This window comes from Gallus gallus, chromosome Z, assembly GCF_016699485.2.
Source record: "Gallus gallus isolate bGalGal1 chromosome Z, bGalGal1.mat.broiler.GRCg7b, whole genome shotgun sequence".
Taxonomy (NCBI): domain Eukaryota; kingdom Metazoa; phylum Chordata; class Aves; order Galliformes; family Phasianidae; genus Gallus; species Gallus gallus.
Window position 1 is genome coordinate 44,605,100 of NC_052572.1, and position 13,270 is coordinate 44,618,369.

Below are 13,270 nucleotides of genomic sequence, written 5' to 3' on the forward strand. Positions count from 1 at the left end.
ATATACATATATTTGTAACATATATATGTATATATGTATATATATAGTATATGTATAGTATATATACTACATATATAGTATATATATTGCATATACATAGTATATATATGTAATAGTATATATACTATATATGGTATATATATATGTATTTCTCTACTGTAAAGTGTATTTTCTTTAACAATTACTTTGCAAATCTGCACCTCAGGATGTTCACAAAACTATATACATATATGTATAATATATATATAGTACATATACTATACATACACTATATAGTATATGTATATATATACACTATATAAATACTATATATACATATATATACTACATATATACATATATTTCCCTACTATAAAGTATATTTTCTTTATTATATATGTGTATATATTATATACATATATTCTTTAGCATATTCTTTAGTGTATATATGTATATACACTATGTGTATATATATGTAATATATATACATACTATACATATGTATATGCATATATCTATATGTACTATACTATATGTACTATACTATGTGTATATATGTGTGTATATACTATACATACCTATATATATATTTCCCTACTGTAAAGTGTATTTTCTTTAACAATTACTTTGCCAATCTGCACCTCAGGATGTTCACAAAACTGAATACTTTTGTTACCGAAATGCTGCGTTACTTTTAAACAGGAAAGCGATTTCATACTCATGTTAAATCATTTTCCCAAGTTTCTGTCCTTTCTATTCTGAAGTAACAAAATGTACACTTATCCTTACGAGTAGTTTACTTTCAATTCATGTTTCTTTTCCTTGTAGCAGTGTGCAAAACTATAGAAGTCTATATTTTAAATATAAAAAGTACTTTCTCAGTAACACATGTCTGCATTTAATGTTTAAGCACCTAAAGAAAATTGTAATGCTTTTTATTGAATATATTAGCAATTTGTGTTAGCCAGTATTTGATTACACATATTACTTTTTCAAAACAGACCAAAGTTGGTAGTCTATATTTTGAGAGAAGTATATAAAAATTAAGAAGACAGTAATTTCTTTTTCCTAATTTCACATTCACTTTAAGGTAGAACTACTGAACTTTTATTAGAAGGGAAACATCAGTAAGCCAGGAATGTATTTGCACTTTTCATATGACTGGTTGCCTACATACAGATTTTAAACAGAGATACGTTAAAAGTCTGTGAGGATTTCATTGACATCTATCCTGAATCACCTTAAACCAATTCCATTACTTGAAGTCATGGCGAGGAAGACTGTATTTCACTGCCACAGTGTACTGCAGCTCTGCACAGTCAGAGGAATCAAAGGCTTATTTGATCTCATAAACATAAGTCTAACATTCAACTCGAATTTACACAAGATGAAGTGCTCCTAACTTCACTGTGAGTGGGAAAGTATGTTTGTCACACACTGACATCCATTTTTTTTGACATTTTGCTTTCTTCTTTTGATACTCATATCAAGAATTATACGGTAATTAGTATTTTTGCTTGTTTTCTCAGAAAGACGAAAGAAAATATACTGTGTTTCAATTTATACTTCGGAGAGTCTGACCAATTTGCAAAGAGATTTTTCAGGGCAGGCAACATCCAGTGAATGGCGAAGACGGTATTTGGCATTGAAAGAGACTTTCTGGAATGTCAAATCCAATTCATTGCCATTGAAGGCAACAATATCATAATCTCTTTTTCACTCAATCACTCAGCTGGTGTTCCACCCAGCAGAGCATATGCCCGTCCAAACCGTGGGCAGCCAGCTTCTCCACAAGAACGCTGTGGAGGACAGTGTCAAAGGCTTTACTGAAGTCCAGGTAGACCACATCAACAGCCTTACCTTCATCCACTAAACAGGTCACCTTGTGATAGAACGAAATCAGGTTTGTCAAACAGGATGTACCATTCATGAACCCATGCTGACTGGGCCTGATCCCCGGTTGACCTCTAATTGATCCATGATGGCTCCCGAGACTACCCGTTCCATAACCTTCCCTGGCACCAAAGGGAGACTGTAGCTACCAGGATCATCTTTCCAGCCCTTTTTGAAGATGGGCATCGCATGTGCCATACCCATTTGTTCTTTGCTTTTCCCAAGGATTAAGACTGCTGTATATTGCAATCATTTTCCCAGACTTTCAGTTCCACGGGACCATTGATTTGCAGTTACATATTTGAACTTATTTCATGTTTGGGCAGCTCTTCATGCAAAACCGTACAAATGCACTGTGCAATGTAAGAGGTATTGTGAAACCTGAAGCTATTTCATAATCCCTGAACAACGGCACAGATGCCATTCCATGTGAACTAGGCTCTACTGTTTTTGGTAAGCACAGCTGGGTCCCTACTGCAGGAAGCTCCTGAAACTGGAGTGAAGTCAGAAAAGGGGGAAAATGATAGCCAAAATAACCATCTGACCCAGAATTAACCTTTTTAGGATCTGAAAACATTCCAGGTACAATAAAGTATAAACTCTGGGAAAAGTAAAACAGCAATCAGTTGTAACAACTTCATTTATATGAAAAGGTATGTGAGTGCGCACATCACACAAATGCAAGTGTGTGCATTCATAAACAGGCATTACACATCCATGTATGATCAAGCACACATAAAAACAAGAGATTCAGAGAATTATTTTAAAATGAAATTCTTCAAATCTTTTTGCTCAGCCTGAGCTCACCCAGCTGTGACTGAAGGCTGCAGCATACAGAACACCCCCCATTTTACAGGGGAGACACCAAGAGAGGAAGTGTTGTCAGCTCTGAATTCATGTCACTTACAGACACTTGAGAATAGCTCCTCATGATTTATTTTCATCCATTCAGCTGAGAACAGCACAATCTACACAGCAAACAAAATATTTTTTCACCTGGAAGACGAATGTTGAAAAGTTGTGTTTGTTTCAAGGAAACCCACAACATTTTTGTATTCTTTCCTCACATAAGGAAAAATGTAGCTTTAACTTACAGATATATTTTTAAAGAAAATAAAAAAACCCTCTCTTTACACCACTGCAGTGGCAGTGGTCTAAGTAGGGTAAAATTCAGCACATTTAGTTTTAACAAAAGGCAGTTAAAAAAAAATAAAAAGTGATTAAGCCATGACTAGCATCCCAATAAACAGAAAAACAGTGCTTTTAAGCTGGTCAGTATGCATGCGACGGGTTTCTGGCTTCCATATCAGCCCCAGCATGGAACGTGCCATATTCTCTACCTATGGTAATGACTTGGATCAGATCTTGCAGTTGTAACTCATGCAAAACTCTACTGAAATTTTTTCCTGAATGAGGACTGTGGATATTTTGGTCAGAGAAGATAAAAAGAACCTCTACACTCCTTGCAAAGCTATGTTTATGTATAAGGCAATGAAGATAAGTGATGGAAAGAAAATTACCTGTGAAGGAAGAGAAGGCTTCAAGAGCTCTTCAGTTTCTGCCTGTCATCACACCAGCTGCTCACACTCTCTGCTGTGGGTTTTTCTCTACTAGGAAAGAGTGCATTTCAGTCGCAGGGCTATAGCTCTATCCTCTCCTCCTCTGCCTTGTGTCCTGTGATGCCCGTTGCCTGCTGCCTGCCAGAGGCTGTGGCTCTGAACTCTCCCCGGATGCTGGGGCCAGGTGGTTGCTGCTGCTGGCTGGGCTGCAGCCTCACTCCTGCTTTCTGCTGTTACAGATGGACTGGCTCCAGCCTCTGCTGGTGCTGCTGCCTAAATGGCGACTGCACGGCTCATCTAGGCTTTTAACTGCCACCTACTGTGTAACTGTGGAATATGTATATGGATGTATGTGTTACATGGGCTATAAATTTCTGGCATTCTCCCCAAATGCAGTGCATTTTTACAATTAAACTTCAAGCCTTCCAAATATTTAGTAGTTAAAACTGTAGTTTACACTAATCTTCTACCATCTTATACCTTTTTGTTTTGTTTTGTCTTTTGTTTTCCCCAGCAGCTAAATATGGAGCAAGCTCACTCCTTTACACTCCTTTAACTTCAAAAAGCTTACAAAGCCTTTGGTTAGGCTAATCCTCAGGGGGCCTAAATCACCACAGCTCCATCCAAATCAATGGAGCTCTGCTGATTTATATTAGCTGAGAAATTTGTCTTTTAGGTTCAATATTTATTTGCAAAAATACAGTAGAAATGAAGTGTTAAAAACATGCTCTAAAAGCAGGTGCTATCCAACAGAGACCTGCAACATTTCAGTCACCGGAAGCAGATGAGATAAATTTACTATGTGTTTTCCTGACAGCAGAGTAAGATCATTTTCTTGGGTTTTACAGTCAAATGAAAAGTGAGCAAGCACATTCATTTTTCTAACTTGAATTGCAATTTTTTTTAATGAAAAATCCAAAGACAAGTTATAATGCCTCCTTCAGCTGTTTATATCCAAATCACCTTGTAGCAATGCTCAGAAAAGCTTTCTCTCCCCACAGTAGAAGCGGGCTCCAGGGGGAGATGTCTGAACACTTCCTCATATGGGTCACAGGTAACTTTGTGTGACCGAGGGATGGTGTGGGGTGATGGCACCTCACAGCCTTGTGGCACCACAGTTTCTCTCAGCCTGCACACATAGCTGAGCCAAGCTGCCAGCCTGGTGGGGAAAAGAAGCTGCCCTGCAGGGATAGGTGGCATCCAGCACCAGGTTATATAGTGGTCCATAGTGGTATGGAGAGTATATGATTTTTAGGCTTGCTGTGTCTGTGGAGGGAACCAAGGGTTGAGCAGTAAGCTCACAACAGCTGGTGGGGTTAAATGCTACTCTTGGTAAAGAGAGGCTTTGTTTTGCTAGTTTTCATGAAACATTCATACATCATGTTCATAGTTTTTCTTGACACAGGAATGAAGAGGTTTTTCCTTAACGTGTCTTTTGCAGATGTCGAAGAGCATTAGGTTGCTGGATGATCTGTCCTTCTAGCCCTAAGGAATGATTTGTACTGGGTGCAGGTCTAGTACAGACCAGTCTTGACTCTTGTGCAGGCCGCCAGGCAGCAGGCATGGGCCCAGCCTTGTCCCAACTACCACAGGCCTACTAGAGCAGCCTGCCATCACAGCCCTACCACAACAAGAATCTAATTCTGTGTGCTCAGAGGATTGGCTAATTAGTATACTGAAAGCAGAAAGTCGAGTTATTATAAGACTGCAATTACTGCAACAAAGCAAAGGTTAATCTACAGACTGTGTAATATTAGACAAGGATTTGGCTTTTTCCTGGTGCTGCCCATGGCAGTATGCATGCAGGGCCTGGCTCTGCTTACTCCCAGAGTCTACAGAATGCTTCTGAAGCTACAAAAAATACAGCTTCTCAGTGATTTCCAGGTAGCAGATCTCAGACCTCAGCAAGTGTACCCTAATTACCAGTGTGTCTTTTAACTTGCCTGAAAAGTGTTAGAAGCATCTGATGAGCATTAGAGTCACCATTTGCCACAACTTTCACTCACTCAATTTACATTACTAGTCAGGGAGATTTCAATTCTTGAACTGTATCCCAAAAAGACAAATGTTCAAGCCTTCAAGACCGCATCTTTCAAAATCCTGATCCTTTCTGAAATACAATTTACTTCAATTACAACTATCAGTGTAGACTGCTGTAATTCTACTAACATGTCCGAAATAAAGAGTTCTCTCATTGGCAGACACATCCCACTGCAATCATGGTGAGATTTTTCTGAGCATAAGTGCAGTGTTAGGCTTGCACTGTAAAGCCCTGCAAAGGACATAGGCTGCAGCAGAAGTAATGCTTCCTATTTATTTCTACGGAAATTACAACAGATATACAGAGCACATTAATGCTGATTGATAGAGTACATTCTTGCTACAAAGCACTACTTTTCAGCATAGTCACCAGCATTTGCTACACATTTTTGCCTGTGATGAACAATAGCCTGCAAACTGCGCATGGGAAAATGTGTACCAGTGGAGGTGACCCACTGCTACTGTCACCACTTGACACAGAGTTATCTCTAGATCTGTCCATGACAGGGGCACAAGCCCGGAAGGAGACAAAAGAGAGGAGAAAAAAAAAGTACTAGCCATTTTGTGGCCCAACTGGCCTCAGCCCTGGGACTAACAAGGCAACGCATTTGCAGGCCATGCGCACTGTGAGAGTGGGAGAGGGTGAAGGGTAGGGAGATAGCAAATAGGTCTAAAAAACAAACAAACAAACAAAAACAACGGCAACAATCTGAGGAGGAATGGTAATTTACTAAATCCAACAAAATCAAACAGAATGAGAGATAAAAAGTGTCCAACGCTAAGATCTTACTCTAGACTGCAGGGTAACCACATGCTTTTCTCCATGGCAAACTGAGAGTCAACAAAGAGAGAGAGTGGCTCATGTCCTCCCAGGAACTCGACCTTTCTTCTTCTACGCGCAAAGTCCTCCGGGAATGCCGCTCCTCCCCTCCCCTCTGAGAACCCAAAATGCCCAAAAAAGGCAGTTTACGGAACCAGAACATTAACTCTTTAACTCCTGCTGTGTTACATGATGTTCTGATGTGGAATACCCACAACAAAAACCACAAAACCACAACACCACTGCTGAAATGTACCACCCACTGCCTCACTGTGCTCACACCCAACGGTTGGTCTCCATAAACATTCAGCAGGTGTGGATGAATGTCAGTGGGTGCAATTTTTTCTGCACGAAGGAATTCAGTGACACACCTTTGCTTCACACGCACTTCCATGTCAGATGTCATTTTGTCAGATTGCCCCTCTGCTGCCAGCTGTCACACTGAAACAAAATGTAAGAGAATACTGGTAGAAAGGTTCAGCCTCTACTTCTGTACCACCACCATCTGCCTCTGACACTGTGGGTCAACATAGTAAAATAGAAGGCATTGCTTTCAGATTTTGGTGTGAGATTTCCCTTCCTAGCAATGCTGAAAATGAACATGGTAACTTCTGCCCTCAGCTATGGCTCTGTGGGCTTTGTAACACTGTTGCATTCAACGGCCTTATCTAGGTATTCCAGGCTGTGCACGCTCGGGAAATCCTGGTTGTGCCTCACCTCACTGTAAATACAGTGTAATCCCAGCAAATTCCAAAGGCCTAACCCAAGCCAGTAACAGCAAGATACGAAATTCCCCACCCCAGGCTGTGGGAAGCACACTGCATTGTGTTGGGTGCTAGCTCTGGGCAGAGGGGATGCAGCCCCACAGAGGAAGCCGTGCAGCCATGTTTGCACCTCAGTGCCTCTTATGGGTTTGTGGTTAGCAGAGCTACAGGGATCACAGAAGCAACACTGAATCCTTCAGCCTGACATGCAGTCAGTCCTGTTTTATTAGTGCCCTCACAATGCTGTTCACACTGAAGAACTGCCCCTCCCCAAGGACCTCTGTGGTAAAGCCCCAAAATACAGCTTGCTCCATGCATTGCTTGGTGCAATGGAAAGTGGAGAGGGCAAGAGTACTAAGCCCTTTGAGACTATTTCCATTAAAGTAACATTGCCAATAAAAGCCTCATGCAAGCTACATGATTTTTGTGTTTCTGTACTGCATATGAACAAGAGACTTCCTTAGTAAGCTGCCTAATGGTTGAATGCACATTTATCATAAAACTACACATGTACTGAAAAGTACAGATCTGGGGTCAAAATTCAGTCTGTGGCTCAGGTATGGCACACAAAAATGAGAAAGTTTCTCAAGATTCCCTTTAAGTTTAAAATGAAGAACTCACTTGTAAAGATGTTTCTCCTCTACAAGGTAGAACACAATCTTGACAAATAACATCCAGCAGAGAACAAGGGCTAGGCTCAGTTTCGTCTTCTGTTGCTTTCTGCCTGCTAATCTTCCTGATTCTCTGGAATGCTGTCAGTAAACCACACCGCAGATAAAATAAAAACATCTGTTCTTGACTTCTTGGAAAACTACTGTTTTAGCTATGCAATGTCACAAAGAGAGTGGGCTCTTCTTCCCTTAATAGAGGCTAATAGTTACCTTCAATCTATAATAATACCATGTTACCTTCCTACTCTGTATTTCTGACTTAAAAATCAGAGGTGTTGGCTTCATCAGCTGTATGTAGCTGTACATCATCTTTACAAAAAGTTTTTTGCAAAGCAAAAAAGGACTGTAGACCTTCACAGTTTTACTTTCTCCTCAGAGATAGGCATTAACCTGGAACAGGTTGCCCAAGGAGGTTGTGGATGCCCCATCCCTGGTTGCATTCAAGGCCAGGTTAGATGTGGCTCTGGCTTAGAGCAGCCTGGTCTAGTGGTTGGCGACCCTGCACATAGCAGGGGGGTTGAAACTCAATGATCATTGTGGTCCTTTTCAACCCAGGCTATTCTATGATTCTATGATTAAATGATGGACAAACACATGTATACATAAAACAGTGATTCAACATCAATAAACTGTACAGCATAAATCTTTATGAAGTGACTATGCTGCCTTACAAATGCATAAACAATATTTAATATTTTTAATAAGATTTTATTACATTTCTAAATCATTAAGAATTCTCTGAAGCAAAATATAGCATTTCTACCTTCATAACATCGTAGAATCATAGAATCGCTCAGGTTGGAAAAGACCTTAAAAATCAAGTCCAACCACAACCTAACCATACTACCCTAACTCTAACAACCCTCTGTTAAATCATGTCCCTGAGCACCACATCCAAATGGTTTTTAAACACATCCAGGGATGTGGTCACTCAACCACCTACCTGGGGAACCTAATTCAGTGCCTAACCACCCCTTCTGTAAAGAAGATGTTTTTTCCTGATATCCAAACTAAACTTAGCCTGGCACAACTTGATGCTATTTCTGCTCATCCTGTCACCTGTCACCAGTATGAAGAGACCAACCCTGCTCTCGCTACAATCACCTTTCAGGTATTTGAAGAGAGCAATAAGGTCTCCCCCTCAGCCTCCTCTTCCCCAGACTAAACAGCCCCAGCTCCTTCAGTCGCCCCTCATAGGGCATATTCTCCAAGCCCTTCACAAACCTTGTTGCCCTTCATTGGACTTGCTCCAGCACCTCCATGCCCTTTCTGTACTGAGGTGCCCAAAACTGAATACAGTCACTCGAGGTGAGGCCTCACCAATGCCAAGTACAGGGGCAGGATTACTTCCCTAGTCCTGCTCACCACACCATTCCTGATACAAGGCAGGATGCCATTGGCCTTCTCAGCCACCTGGGCACACTGATGGCTCATATTCAGCCAACTGTCCATCAGTACACCAAGGTCCCTTTCCGTCAAGCAGCTTTCCAGCCACTCCTCCCCAAGCCTGTAGGGTTGCCTGGGGTTGTTGTGACCAAAATGCAGGACCAATGCTTGGCCCAACTGAAACTCATACAGTTTACCCTTGGACCATCGATCCAGTCTATCCAGGACCCTCTGTAGTACTTTTCCCCTCTCAGGCAGATCAACACTCCCTCCCAGCTTCGTGTCGGCTGCAAACTTACTGAGAGTGCATTCAATCCCCTCATCAAGATCATTAATAAAGATGTTAAATAGAAGCAGCCCCAGTACCAAGCCCTGGAGGACACTGCTCGTGACCAGCTGCCAACTGGATTTAACTGCATCGACCACAAGTTTTTGGGACTGGCCATCCAGCCAGTGTTCCACCCAGCGGAGAGTATGCCCATCCAAACTGTGGGCAGCCAGCTTCTCCATGAGAACGCTATGGAGGACAGCGTCAAAGGCTTTACTGAAGTCAAGGCAGACTACTTAGTGGGTCACCATGTCATAGAATGAAATCAGGTTTGTCAAACAGGATCTACCATTCATGAACCCATGCTGACTGGGCCTGATCCCCTGGTTGACCTCTAATTGATCCATGATGGCTCCCGAGATTATCTGTTCCATAACCTTCCCTGGCACCAAGGGGAGACTGTAGCTACCAGGATCATCTTTCCAGCCCTTTTTGAAGATGGGCATCACATTTGCCATACCCATTTGTTCTTCGCTTTTCCCAAGGATTAAGACTGCTGTATATTGCAATCATTTTCCCAGACTTCCAGTAGCTACCAGGATCATCTTTCTGGCCCTTTCTGAAGATGGGAATCACATCTTCAGACTTGTATGAGCATCCATCACACAATATTGGATATCAGTATATCTACAACAATCTTCTCTCTTGCAGAATAATATTCACCATAAACCCTGCACTGTCCTTGATCCACAATAACCCAGGCAGAATGAGGAAGGTTAACCTCTGCAGAAAAGGAAGGTTAAGATATGTGTAACTTGATAAATGTAGATGAATGACAGTCATCAGATGATTGACATTGATTATAACTGTGCTGCTCACAGGTGTCAGTATGTTATGCAGCATAAATGCTTTTTTATACCAATATTTAGAGGAAATTGAAAACAATGGAGAAGCAAATTTCCAGAGCTGAGAATCAGCAGAAGAGATCAGCTACTACAAATGCAATGACAGCTCACAGTGAGATGAAAGATACTTTAGGTAGTCAAAGACTTAGATTCATATTCATATAATGTCCTAAAAATCCAGAAGCTATGAAAACTCTTTTCATTACTCTTGACAATAATTTTTTTTTAAAAAGGACAAAAAATCCATAACTGTGCAAGTCCTTCATTTTATAGACTATCTACTTGTCTTGTATCCCTAAAAAGGAGGATAACACCATTCCAATTTTACAGCTGCTGTTAGGTATAATCTATTATTGGGCTCACAGACTCTATAGCTGGTGAAAGAGTTATAATTACATTACTCAATATCATTGAAAAAGGATTTTATTTACCATTATTACCCAGAAATTAAGATACTATGTGTAAGATTCATAAAGGTAAATAATGTTTCCATTTAATGTATTGAGTTCATTATTTTTGCAGCACTTTAAATGTAAATAACTTACATACATAAGTAATATCTGTTTAGAATTTATATCAATTATAAAAGAATATGTGTGCACAGCCATCATGTTACCTTTGCACTTTCAGTACTTCATAAGATCCCTATTTGCTATGTGCTTATTTAATAAAGAACAGTCTGAATCTTGCTATTGCTTTCTTCATTTAAGGCTAATTGGTTGATGTATTAGCTGTAAGTATTCTCTATTAATCATCTGGAGTGCAGAAGATAGAAGGTCTTGGCATTTTTAGTACAGACAACATAATACACCCTTTGCAAAATACACTAGTTTTATTTGTTCAAGGTCACAGTTCCCAATTTTCTCTTCAGTTCTTATTGTTGCCTACTTTAAACTGAAACTTTCATCATAGGTTGTCTTGACATCATTGATCTAGTTGGTACTCAGATCCCTCAATTACAATGACAATTGGATGTGAGTGGTGAGAGATGAAGAGTCTCTATTTTCCAGATTACTGCCCCCAATTTCTTTTGAATTTGTATCCACATGTGTTAGGGACGTACAGGCCCCTGACTGAAGAATCATCCTGGGATGGAATAAAGCATTCTGACAGTTTTAAGGGAAGACTTTTGTTTGTTTGTTTGTTTTTGTTTTTGTAGAGAGAGTTGACGTTGGTAGTTTATCTCGTTTTTGCAAGGACTTGTTTTGCAAGCAGGTGTTCCACTTCGCTCTGTATCATGCACTGGCCACACAGGCACAGTGTACAAGTGTACAAGAAAAAAAACATGTAGACCGTGGGGATAATGAAGGTTGAGAGGCTGCAGTGGGAGAGAAAGGAGAATTGCACTTTGAATCAGGGGACTCCCTACTCTACCTACTGAATCCACTGCCAGCATGTTCCTCCTCTCTCCTTTTCAGCGTTTTGCCGTCTCTCAAAGGTTAGTAAGTAATAGTGCACTTGCTTAGAGAGTTTCTGCTTGCCACTTACTGGGATTATCTAAAATGGATGCCAGTGTGTGTGTGTGTATTGAATAAAACTTGTAACCCTCTGTGATGCTCTAAGTGTGTAGTTTGCTTCCCTCTGCTCCTGAGACATCCTGTCTCTCAGATCCAAATGTACCCTGAAACACCATGCAAAGAGTAGAATCAGAGTACCAAAGCAGGAAGCAACAGGGAATTGATAATTAGACCTGAACATCACTAACGTGATACTCTTCTACTACTAAAAGTATAATTTCTCATGTTTTTGCAGAAATGTTCAGGGACAAGAATGGCATTCGTCTTGAAGTCCTACACTGTGCACAAAATTTGCACACTGTAAGCAATTCTCTGGTTTCTGCGGTATACCCAGAATACCAGTATGACTTTTTCATCTTCACAATTCTTGTCTAGTATAAACTCTCACATCTGTTAACTAGATTAGATGAAGTTATATCTTAATGTTGTCTTTGATCTTGATGCCATTTTATCCAGAGCTGTGCACTGTTGTTCATCTCTTTCTTTAGGATGTACAGAGGATAACAGAACTCTATAGCTGCCAATGTTATCTTTTTAGTTGGGCCTTACAGTTTTCAAGTACTATCTACCAATTTTCTCTCCTATCCATCATTATATGTTAAATACTGTGGCACTATTTGGCCCAGTGTACAAATCTATTAGTACCAATATTAGTGAGAAATCTATTTCCTGAATAAGATATGTGCTGTGAAGCAAGGTTAAGAGCATGTCTCTTTCTTTCTTGTCACTTCACTTTCCGGGTCCCATTCTGCCAGTCCTTTACTCCACTGATTCTATCCTCCCATCAGCATTTCTGTCTTTATAGAAATGTTATGCGTCTCTAGCAATGTTTTAACAAGTAGTACTCCATACCTTCCAAGAATAGCTGCAGATTCAACAGAAGTTCTATCTTCTATATTGAAATTCATATTTACCTATCGAGATTAAAAAAGGAACACACAGTGTCACCTGACTGCAGTTAAGCAACATTGGTTGAGTCTGCTAAAATCTCCCCCTGGTGATGGTGTTGAACATGCTGGGATGGCAGTTACGACAATATTGTGCTGTGTCCTCCTCTGCTTCTGCACAGCAGATTAGCTGACATTGCTTATCAGAGTGAAAGCTGATCAGACTATCCCTTCCACACATCCTGTTCTTGGCATTGATTAGGAAGGCTTATACCAGCAATGCAAACAGCCTAACACCACCTCATGTTACAGAGGTCTGCCTCCATCCCCCCCAAAGAATCATCCTATAATGACTACCACATTCAGGCAAAAATGTTATACTCATTTCCAGATATGAAAACTAAGTTACTAATAGAAAAGCGAAAGCCAGTTGATAATATGTCTGGTAGATTCCTCCATGTCACTGCCTAATATTATGCCATATCTTAATTGAGTTTCCATGAAAACGACAGGAATGTTTCTATCTCTGCCTTATGTTATGGTGATACTTCGGTTTCCTTTATGGTTCTTCCTTCATATTT

At 40.3% G+C, this 13,270-nt stretch overlaps 1 protein-coding gene across 12 annotated transcripts in view; it reads right to left on the reverse strand.

The window, feature by feature from the left end:
• DIRAS2 (DIRAS family GTPase 2) overlaps positions 1-13,270 on the reverse strand; it is a 70,314-nt gene that overhangs the window by 14,855 nt on the left and 42,189 nt on the right. For 5 of the 12 annotated variants that reach the window (XR_005843194.2, XR_006932430.1, XR_001464781.4 and 2 more), the window contains exon 1: positions 3,393-3,683. The exons of 3 other annotated variants lie outside the window; for them this stretch is intronic. The gene's annotated coding sequence lies outside the window, so the exon portion shown is untranslated. Of the gene's footprint in view, positions 1-2,779; positions 2,869-3,392; positions 3,684-13,270 lie in introns of those variants that run through there. 4 more of the 12 variants (XR_005843196.2, XR_006932433.1, XR_006932434.1 and 1 more) reach the window with 1 other exon arrangement.